Source organism: Pyrus communis, chromosome 6, assembly GCF_041283825.1.
Source record: "Pyrus communis isolate YQ-2024b chromosome 6, ASM4128382v1, whole genome shotgun sequence".
Classification (NCBI taxonomy): domain Eukaryota; kingdom Viridiplantae; phylum Streptophyta; class Magnoliopsida; order Rosales; family Rosaceae; genus Pyrus; species Pyrus communis.
Window position 1 is genome coordinate 22,242,053 of NC_142570.1, and position 11,136 is coordinate 22,253,188.

Sequence of the window (11,136 nt, forward strand, 5' to 3'; positions counted from 1 at the left end):
TTTGATAAAAAGCCGAACAATCACACAGTAATGGGTTTTAAACTAAGTTCAGCCTTATTTATTGTTAATTTCTTAGGATTTTTTCATATCTATTTTAGAGTTAGTTCGTGCATATTTATTGTTGATTCATTAGGATTTTTTTATATTACTTGAATTGTGTTATACTGTTTTTTTTTTTTTTTTTGTTGAAGATTGTGTTACATTGTTAGTTCATGCATATTTTTTAGTTACATCAATTGATATAGATTTTTTTTTTATTAATTTATATGTGTAGAAATTAGAAGTATGGAACGATATTACAAGCGAAAATCATCATCGATTAGTTCGGACAATCATATTCCAAATAGTTCATCTCCAAACTTGGATGGTTCCAATCCTATTTTGAATAGTTCCCCTCAAATTCGAAATAGTTATGATCCAATTGCAGGTAATTCCACTTCACAACAAAATGAGTTAAAAGTTAATTTGGATAATATTGAGAGAGACCCTGGAAAAAGAATTCCAATGAAGGATTATCCTCCAAATATTAGAGATGAGGTCTGAAGAGCATATATATTGATGGAGCCTTTTAGAACCAATGATCATGGTTTTCCATTCAGTTTGCATTTGAATGAAAAACGACGGTTCGTTGATATTTGGTTGAAATAATTTCATTGGTTGGAATATAGTATATCTAAAGATGCTGCATTTTGCTTTTATTGCTATCTATTCAAAGTCAAATTTGAACAATCAGGCAATGACGTCTTTACTGAGGTAGGCTTTCAAAATTGGAAGCACGCAACAACATGTTTTGAAAAACATGTAGGAATGGTTGGTAGCTTTCATAATAAAGCTATTGAAGCCGCTGGTAATTTAATGAATCAAAAGACACATATTGAAACAAATGTGGTCAAACAGTCAGAAGAAGCTCGTATGGCTTTATCGCACTTGCTTGAATGCGTCAATTGATTGCACTAAGTTTTTGTTGCGACAAGGTCTTTCATGTCGTGATCATGATGAAAGTGACACTTCAAACAACAGAGGTAACTATTTGGAGCTTTTGCAATTCCTTGAGGATCATGTTGAGAAAATAAAGGTCGTTATGTTAAATAAAGGTTTGGGAAATCTCAAGCTAATAGCTCCTTCAATTCAAAAAGATCTTATTCATTCATGTTCTATTGAAACCATTAAAACTATCATAAGTGATATGAAGAATGCTAGGTTCTTTTCTCTATTGGTTGATGAAGCACATGATGTTTGTATAAAGGAGCAAATGGTGGTGGTTTTGTGTTATGTGGACAAAAATGAGAAAGTCATTGAAAGGTTTGTATGAGTTCAACATGTTCTCGACACCACTTCAAACACACTAAAGGAGTTTATTGATGCGTTCTTTAATTTCAATGAGTTGAGCTTCTCCAATTTACGAGGACAAGGTTACGATGGTGCTAGTAATATGAAAGGTAAGTTCAATGGCCCTAAGACAAAGATTTTGAATGAAAAACCTTGTGCATTCTATATTCATTGCTTTGCTCATCAACTCCAATTAACTTTTGTTGCCGTAGCAAAGGATAATGTTGATGTTAACACATTTTTCCTATTGGCTAATAATGTGGTAAATAATATTAGAGCTTCATGTAAGTGTCTTGATGCACTTAGAGAGATGCAACAAAAAGAACTTATGAAAGCTCTTGAAAATGATTCTCTTATGACGGGACAACGCTTAAATAAAAAAACTAGTCTTCAACGTGTCGGAGCTACAAGATGGAATTCACATTATAGTACTTTGATTAGTATGATTTCTATGTTCTCATCCATGGTCAAAGTGCTTGAAATGATTGTTGATGATAACACCAATGAAAGTGTGGCCGAAGCAAATAGGTTATTGAGAGACATACAAACTTTTGAGTTTGTGTTTCTCCTATTTTTTATGAAATCTATATTAGGAATCACGAATGATTTATCACAAGCATTACAAAAGAATTACCAAGAGATTGTGAATGCAACGGCTTTAGTCAACACATGTAAAGAACAACTACTCTACATAAGGAATGATGAGGGGTTTGATCTTTTGGTTGACAAAGTATCATCATTTTGTGTCGAACATCATATTGAGGTTATTAACATGGATGAAACATATGTAGCTCAATGGAGGTCGCGCCGTAATACCCACAAAAAGACCAATGGTCATCATTACAAAGTGGAGCTCTTTTTTGTTGTCATTGATTCCCAACTTACAGAGTTAAATGATCGCTTCCATGAGACAAGTACCGAATTGCTCATATGTTTGGCTAGTTTGAGTCCAAATGATTATTTTGTAGCTTTTGAGAAAGAAGAAAAGCTACTTCGCCTTGCTCAATTGTACCCTCAAGATTTTACGAAGCAAGACCTATTGGTACTTGAAGATCAACTCGATATTTATATTCATTTTATACGTTCGAGAAGTGACTTTTCTCAGTTGCAAAGCATTAGTGATCTTGCTAAGAAAATGGTGGGAAAAGGGTTGCATCGAGTATTTCAATATGTGTATTTACTTATTGAATTGGCTTTGGTTTTATAGGTTTCAACTACTTCAGTGGAGAGAGCATTTTCTGCCATGAATATCATTAAGAGTCCACTCCGCAACAGAATGGGGGGGGTCAATGGTTGAATGATAGCTTAGTTATTTATATTGAGAAAAATGTTTTTTTATATAATTATATTGACAATGAAACTATCATGACACGTTTCAAAGTATGAAATCCCGTCGTGGACAAATGTAGTATTTCTAGCTTGTTTAGCCTAAAGATTATGAATGAAAAGTTGTAGTTTGCCATTTATTTGTTCAATGTTATTTTCATCTTTTTTTTCTTTTTTTTTGGAGCTTTTATATTGGAACCCTATGTTAAAATCTTGAATCCACCACTGCTCGCTGCCTACTTTTTTTTTTTTTTTTTTGTTCTCGGTTCTCTTTGAGCTTTGCCCCGTTAATATTATTCTTTATTTAACAAAAATAAAATAAAATCGCTAGTTCATGGAATAGTTTTCCCATTCAATACTCACAAATGTTGACACTCTCGAAATGTAATTGATCTAAGATGATTTTTCAATTTTTTTTTTTACAAAAAAAAAAAGTGTTTTTAAGATTGTTGATAAATAATAAAGGAAAACTAATGAAAAAAACTTCAAATCTTTACATTTTAATAAAAAACCACCCACTAACTTTATTTAATAATAAGGACAAAAGACTAATAACCAAAAAAAAAAAAAAAAAAAAAACTTAACAAACCCAACTTGCGTTGGGGCGCTATCCCCCCGCCCCACCCACTTTGAACACTTCACTTTTTTCTCGCACCTTTTTGTCCCATCGTCAGCTACATTAATATATATATATATATATATATATATATATATATATATATATATATATATATATATATATATATATATATATATATATTTTGGGTTAGAATAAGAAAAATACTTCGAATTGAATTACATTATTCTGTTTTATTTTTGTGGTGTTGTTTTCTAATAGTAGTCATGATGACAAGAAATTTTTCATTGTGTCCAGAACATGAGGGTGGTACACTCTATACAAGTTGTGAGATTCTTATGTTAAAAAATTAATGACATAAAAAAAAATTAAAAAAAAAAATTCCACCACTTATCAAATAACATGTGGTATACCATTTGTGTTGCGGGCACAAGAAAAAATTTCTCCAAGATGACACCCAAGCTCAACAAATTGGATGGAGAGCTACATTTATTATTGTAGGTATATGAAAAAAGTGAGGAGATTTTAATTTGGCAATTGAAAATTGCTTTTTAAATATAATTACTAAGAACATAACCTTCTCAAGGTTTTGATCTAAGAGTCACTTCTCGGATCATCGTTTTCGGCGCAATGGGTGCTTTTATAAGACCAAAAATGGTCTAAGTTTCAAACCTTATGAAATTGAACCAAGAATTAAACACTATTTATAAAATTTCACCAATAAGTAGACACTGTTTATGAAACTATACCAATAAGTAGACACTATTTATAAAAGTGGACTAATAAGTAGACACTATTATGAAACGAAAACAAGGATTATGCATTATTTCCAAAACTAAACCAATAGGTGGAAATTATTTATGAAACTTGACTATACACTATTTATGAAATTGGAGTAAGAACTAAACAATATTTATGAAATATGACCAAGAACTAGGCATTATTTATGAAAGTTGATCAATAACTAGACTCCATTTATGAAACCGGACCAAAAAGGAGACACTATTAATGAAAATGTATTAATTACTATACATTATTTATGAAATTGGACCCAATAACTAGGCATTATTTATAAAACATGATCAAGAACTAGACACTATTTATGAAAGTGGACAAAAAACTAGGCACTATTTATGAATTGGACCAATAAATAATATGGTACTGTTCAGTTTCATAAATAGTGTTCAGTTTCATACATAGTGTTCAGTTTCATAAATAGTGTAAGGTCCCACGCGCGTGCGTTAGGTTTTTTTTTTTTTTTTTTATTTTTAAATTGTGTCATTTTTCATTGAAAATTAAGTTTTTTTTTTGTCCTTTTTTATTAAAATTTAAGGGTTTTTCATTAAAATTTAATTCTTTTTCATTAAATAAAGTTATAACATGGTTTTTTTATTAAAATAAACTTAGCCCAAGCTCTTTTCATGAAAGTTTCCAAATGATAATACTCCTATTAACTGCAACACGAGATTTAAGTGTGCTTTCGTTACATATCTATTCATTTTATGTTAGTTTGCAATTAATCTGTATCAATGATCATGTCATATTGGAGGCTGAATGTGATTTTATATGTGACTGATCGTGTGCAATTCTCTCCAGATCAAATCATGTGATTTCTTATGTTGAGATTAATCACAGGACATTATTTGCTCATATTTGATATCATACCCGAATCTCCATCATACTTGCACTTGTGGGGTGGAGCCAGTACTCGTAATTCGGGGCAGGTACATGGTGGGTCTAAAATTTCAAAACACAAAATAGGGCAGGACGATGTAGGTCCAAAAATATAAGCGAACCGGCCCACGATCCGGTCCGTTTCTAGCTTGGGATAATTGGATAGATTTGATGATTAATCAAATCCTATACTCTCTACTGTTGGATTGGAAGTTTTTCCTCGAAGACTTAGACAGACTAAGTCATTCAGTCTCCCCTTCTCCCTTCATTCACAACTTGAGTTGGAGTTGAGTCTTTGACAGCAGCGGCAACCATCTGTCTACTACCACTATCTCCGACTCTTGACTCCTGACTTCGTCTTCATTTCCCTCTTTTTAGCAAATTGCGAGTTGTGACCAGCATGAACAACCACCATTGCCATCATCTCTTCCATTAAATGAGCATTGTTCACTATGCTTTGAAAAAGAAAAAAAAACATTTTTTTAGAAGCATGCATGGCAGACACTACTTCTGCTTTTTTGTGCTTTTCTACTATCATTGACATTAGTTTTAAAAAAGAAAACACTTTTTTTTTTCCTTACCATCACATTTAATATTCTAGATTTTTTAATAAGGCCATCTCCAACCGACCCGGCCAAAAGGTTATAGGGCTAAAAATAGCCCGTTTTGACAGGAAAATTGTCTCGAACCAAGGGTTAGGCCCTGCTCGTGGACCCCACTAGGCCAAAAATCTCAAAACAGGCCAAAGGGCTGGTCAAGATCAGCCAACCCTCCTAGTCATCGTCATCATCTTGTTCCTCCTCAGCTTCTCATACCCTTTCTTTCGCTGCCCCTTCCGATTCCTCGGCTCTCTGAATTAGGGTCTATGAGCTACCCCAATTCTCGATTTCGTTTCCCATGGCTTCGATACTTGTCTCTTCCAAATCGTAGAGTAAAAGCATATTCATCGCAAAATTCATATTTTCTAGGTAAAATTCTACTTCCTTTTCTTTCAAATTAGCCAGGAAATTCATGAATTTCGATTGAATTCTCATTTCTAGCTGTAAAATTTTCATTTTTGTATTATAATTACTTAAGTAAAGAAGCAAATCAGCAGTTAACGAATGATTTAACAGCAACCTTAACGGATGTATGAAATTGTCCCAAAATTATGACTTCAGGTATCACTTTAGGATGAAAAAAAAACTTCATGTACCAAATGTTGAAAATCAAGAAATTTCAAGGTAGTAAACTGAGATTAACCCTTTTTTTTTTTACCAACACATTTAATATTCTAGATTTTTTAATAAGGTCATCTCCAACCGACCCGGCCAAAGAGCTATAGGGCTAAACATAGCCCGTTTTGACACGAAAACTGTCTCCAACTGAGAGTTAGGCCAAAGGGCTTGTGGACCCCACTCGGCCAAAAATCTCAAAACAGGCCAAAGGGTTGGCCAAGATCGGCCAACCCTCCTAAACATCGTCGTCCTCTTATGGAATATTGTTAGGCAAACATATGTGATTTTCACCTGGGAATGTTTTGCAGGAAGGATGAAGAGTCTTAAGGATTGGATTTCTTCTCAGTTAGTTTCCATGCCCCTGGTTTTGCCTCGGCCATTGTCGGGCAGTGACAATTTCCTTAGAGAGGAATCCTCCAATGAAGAGTTTGATGACCAAGGTAATACCGCCCTTCCGATACTTCATCCATTGTACTTAATGAGGGATTCCTAAGATTGACTGTAAGATGTGCACTTCTTTAGTTTAAGAATTTTGTTTAGTATAAAAGATACTAAATCCTTAGTTGATGCTAAAAAGTGGAAACCAATAACAATGTACGGGTTGTACATTGTTTGACTATGTGAAGAGAGTTCGATGTTTTCTAATTTTCGGTTGGAGATGACATAAGCTGCTTTTTTAAAACGCACATAACTCCAAATCATCTCTTAGTTGTGAATCATGCTGAACCTAAAAGAACCAATTTAGAACAATATAATGTAACTAATTTGGTCTTTATTTTGAGATATAACCAATTAATCCGAACCATGCTCAACCCCAACATACATTGAACTTGACAACAAGCTACAACCCATGTAGTGTAGTGTGAGTATACATTAAACAAAAATAGAACAAAGTGGATGGTGCATTGTGAATTGTGATGAGAAGTTGAAGGACAAAAAGCCCCATTTGTCTCAATTATATTCTTATAAAGTCAAAAGCGTGGATACCATTTTCTTTATTGCATTTATAGGGCAGCATTAAGCTAGCAGCTTGGATTGTGACCCCTTTTGCTTAATTTAATATAAGTAGCAGATGAGCATACACTTCGTATGTCTAAATAATTTTATTATTTATTTTTTTTTATTAAAGAGTGATTAATTTTTAAAATTTTAATAAAGAGTATGAGACAATGATGATGAGACCGTTTCTCTTACTAAGGACATATTTTTTCTTAATGTTACATAATTACTGTTTTATCTTCATTATGTAAATATTGTGTATCAAAAGTGAGAATAAAATAGAAAAAATAGAAATATAATTGTCATTTTATCAAACGATACATAATTACTGTTTTGTCCTCATATAAATATTGTGTATCAAAAGTGAGGGTAAAATAGGAAAAATAGGGTAAAAAGTTTGACAAAGAAGACAGTAACTATTGCGTATTAAAAGTGTGAGTAAAAGAGGAAAACTAAGAGTATTAAAAGTGTGAGTAAAAGAGGAAAACTAAGAATATGATTGTCGTTTTCTCAAAATATACATAATTACTGTTTTGTTCTTCTTATGTAAATATTGTATATAAAAGTAAGAGTAAAATACCACTTAGTATTACAGCCTAGTGGTATTTCTTTTCACTTGTAAATGAGAGATCTTAAATTTGAATCTCGTGGATGACGAATTCGATACCAAATTAAGCTGTCCATTGTGTGGTTTAGCCGAACTCCCCTCCCTTAGTGCAAAAATATCGATGTACCAAAAAAGTAAGAGTAAAATAGAAAAAATAAGATTAAAAAGTTGACAAAGAGGGTTTTCTTAATAATAGTATAAATTAACTTGCATTCTACAAAAAATATAACATCATAACCAAAATCACACTTGAGTAGAGTTACACAACCCAAATCACAAGAGATTTTTCAAAATATCGGTATTCAAACTATACTTTACATATCATAATATAAGTAAAAAAAATGGTACTTCCGTTTGTTTTAAAAAAAATTAGGTAAACTCATAGAACTTAACTTTACACTCAACTTACACTCTCAAGTGAATTTTCTTCTTCTCTATTGCATAATTATTGTCAAGTACAATATAAAATTAACAATAAATCTAAAATTCATCAATAAACGCACACATAATAATCAAACTATACCATCGTGCATTATCCTACGTTCATTCCGGCCAAAATTCAAAGACGATCTCATAAAGAAAAACAAATTCTTATGATGATTTTAAAACCTTGAATCCTCCATCTAAAGTATAAACCAATTATGTGTTTTTGTATTCACATAATTTGTGCCCCAGGTAAAAAAAAAAAGGCTTCATAAAGAAGCCTCTATGGTAACTAACTAAAATGCATGTGGGGTGCCTCCACCACCAAAACTCGGTTATATGAATCTGTGAAGAAGACGGATGGTAAGACAGAAAAAAGGCGGAATGCCATTAAATTGGTCAATGTAAAACACTTATTGTAGGGATATATTTATTTTTTGTGTAATTCTCAATAATATCCAGATATTTCTCGACTAAGATTTCACTTCTTTATGCAATCGTTCATTTTACCCCAGCAATTATTAACGTAGCGATCATTTCAGATAGTAAATTTGAGTTTACAAAAATATTTACCGTTAATAAAAAAATAATTGGGTTATAAAGGGTAACTTGATTGTAGAAAAATGTTATACGAGCTAATTAATTTTTTTTTTTTATTTGTTTATGACGATAAATGAAATACCCGCTTGAAAACCGGCCATGAAAAAAATTCTAATGGCAAATTAAATATTTACATTGGGTTTGAGCTTTATGTACACACACATTGACTGAAATGCCCTTAACCTGTGCTAACAATTCCAACTTAACCAAGCATGGCATCCCGGTCAATCCATTAAAACCAAGGATACTTTGGGGATTAAGAGAGGCAAATTTTTACAGAGTATTTAAAAAATAAAATAGAAAGTCCAGAAGAAAGCACAAATTAAAAATAAAAATAAAAATAAAAACTTTTCCATTCCATTTTTTTTGTTAATCCGTGTGAAATTTTCTCACATCACCTGAGATTTAGCGCCCACCGTCACCCGCCATCCCTTCCGTCACCGACGCCAGCTTCTGGAGGTTCAACTTGACAACAGTATCAGCGAAGAGACGCGTGTCCTCCTCGGAATTCCCCTCGGGTACATCGACGACGTACGATTCCAAAACAACGGTCGAGATCCTCCCGTCACGGTCAAACCCATTCACGGTAGTGACAGACCGGTAATTCCTGAGGCGGTGCTCGCCCCCGATGATACTGAAACCGGTGACCTGGCGATCTTCGTCGAGTAAGTCGAGGCGCTCGGTGCTGGTGGCAGCCGGTAGCCCTGAGATAACATTGACGTCCCTGGTGCACCCGACGGTCATTTCAAACCCTTCCTTGACTTTACAGCTCCGGATGAAGTGCTTGTAGGCCTGGGGCTCGTCAAAGCGCCGCACCACCGACCACACGGTGTTGGGCGGCGCGTGCACGCGTTGCGCGAGTAGGGAAGAGCATTTTCCGGGGCCCACGTGATACTTGTGGAACTCGTTTACGAAACTCTTCAACTCGTCGAACTCGTCCTGAGTCAAACCGGAAGGGAGGGTGAGGTGGTGCTGGGTTTCCTCCGCCGCGTCTTGCTCGGCCATTGAGCCCTCGCCTTTCTCCATTCACTCCAGAGAAGATACAGACAGAGGCAGGGGATGTAGTTTTTTTCCCTGGATGGGGATTTTGTAAGATGATAGGGGCAATAAGGTAAATATAGGGGTTTTTATTAGATTGGCGGGGGTGAATTTGGGAATAAAAAAATAGTTTTTTAAGGGTATAGAAAAGGTGTCAACTTGATGATGCAGACAGGTGGGTTCTTCTTGGTTGATTGACGGTTCTACCTGGCTGAGCTTCAAGCCAAGCTGATTGCATGCCCATTTGGCATTTTATTTGTTTTGATTACTTCTAAACTCCCCGTAATATTTACTTTAACGAAAAATCACTTTTGTATATTAAAAGATTAATCCTGATACTATTTACTTTACCTTTTATTTTGTCTTTATCATTAAAACTCAAAATTTTTAAGCCATTTTTATTAGTTTTATTTGTTATCTATCTTCACGCTTCTCTTTTATTTTTCACGCTCCTTAATTGTTAGCCATCAAATTGATGAATTGAATAATATCAAGATAAAAATTAACAAGTGTATTAGATGAAAAATGATATACGAATAATACTACCCTATGATTTATTGGTATGATCGGTTCGACAATAATGTTATGTCTCACTCAGTTAATGGAAAAATTTTTATATAAGATCTAACTGTTGTAAAAACAAACAGGATTTAATTATTGATCTTACATAAAATAAAAGAAATATAGAAAATCATATACAAGCAAAGATTGTTTTTGTCAGAACATATATAAACATAGATTAGCTACAATACTATACATTAATTTAATATAATTACTGTTTGACGGTCATGTATAATTTATACGAATAATATATATATATATATATATATATATATATATTTAAGAGAATTTTAACGAAAAATCATATTTTTACATTAAAAAGTCAATCCTGGTACTATTCACTTTATCCTTTATTTTGTCTTTATCGTTAAAACTTAAAGTTTTCAAATTTTTTTCATTAGTTTTTCTTATATTTAATATCATCACCGTCTCACCATTTATTATAGCTGTCACATCCCGGCTCGGGCCCCCACCACATCTTGGGCTCGACTCCATCATAGCACGATATTGTCCGCTTTGGGCCCTGACCATGCCCTCACAATTTTGTTTTTGGGAACTCATACGAGAACTTCCCAGTGGATCACTCATCCTGAGATTGCCCTCGCGTGAACTTGCTTTACTTCGGAGTTCCAATGGAACCCGAAGCCAATGAGCTCCCAAAATGCCTCATACTAGGTAAAGATGAGAATATACATATAACGTTTACAGGATCCTCATCCTTGGGCGATGTGAGATGTTACAATCTACCCATTTAGGGGCCCAACGTCCTCGTCGGCACACTTCTG

At 33.8% G+C, this 11,136-nt stretch overlaps 1 long non-coding RNA gene and 2 pseudogenes across 2 annotated transcripts; 2 read left to right on the top strand and 1 right to left on the bottom strand.

Moving 5' to 3' along the window:
- Window positions 1-285: 285 nt before the first annotated feature.
- On the top strand, window positions 286-2,738 carry LOC148696449 (uncharacterized; annotated as a pseudogene).
- Window positions 2,739-5,723: 2,985 nt separating this feature from the next.
- Window positions 5,724-6,742, top strand: LOC137709680 (uncharacterized). Its single transcript, XR_015963253.1, has 2 exons — window positions 5,724-5,874; window positions 6,432-6,742. It is a non-coding gene; the product is annotated as an uncharacterized LOC137709680 (long non-coding RNA).
- Window positions 6,743-8,838: 2,096 nt separating this feature from the next.
- On the bottom strand, window positions 8,839-9,845 carry LOC137711345 (abscisic acid receptor PYR1 pseudogene; annotated as a pseudogene). Its single transcript, XR_015963692.1, has one exon. The product of XR_015963692.1 is annotated as an abscisic acid receptor PYR1 pseudogene (transcript).
- Window positions 9,846-11,136: the final 1,291 nt, after the last annotated feature.